This window comes from Eucalyptus grandis, chromosome 6, assembly GCF_016545825.1.
Source record: "Eucalyptus grandis isolate ANBG69807.140 chromosome 6, ASM1654582v1, whole genome shotgun sequence".
Classification (NCBI taxonomy): Eukaryota; Viridiplantae; Streptophyta; class Magnoliopsida; order Myrtales; family Myrtaceae; genus Eucalyptus; species Eucalyptus grandis.
This window is the reverse complement of record NC_052617.1, coordinates 24,208,732-24,209,023: the sequence shown is the minus strand read 5'-3', so window position 1 is coordinate 24,209,023 and position 292 is coordinate 24,208,732.

The window sequence follows — 292 nt, the reverse complement described above, 5'->3', positions numbered from 1 at the left end:
CAACATTGATGAAGGAATTCGTACCAAATTCAAAAGGCAAGAAGAGTCTAGTGCTCTAGCACTCATTTCTGAGATATAACCCAAAAGCATAGAAGAAGTCTTAGCTGATGAAAGCTGGATTGAAGCTATGCAAGAAGAGCTCAGACAGTTTAGCATCAACGATGTTTGGGAGCTAATTCCTAAACCAAAAGGTAAATATATTATTAGAACTAAATGGGTTTTCAAGAACAAAATGGACGAGAAAGGAAAAGTGGTCATAATTAAAGCAAGACTCGTGACCAAAGGATATACA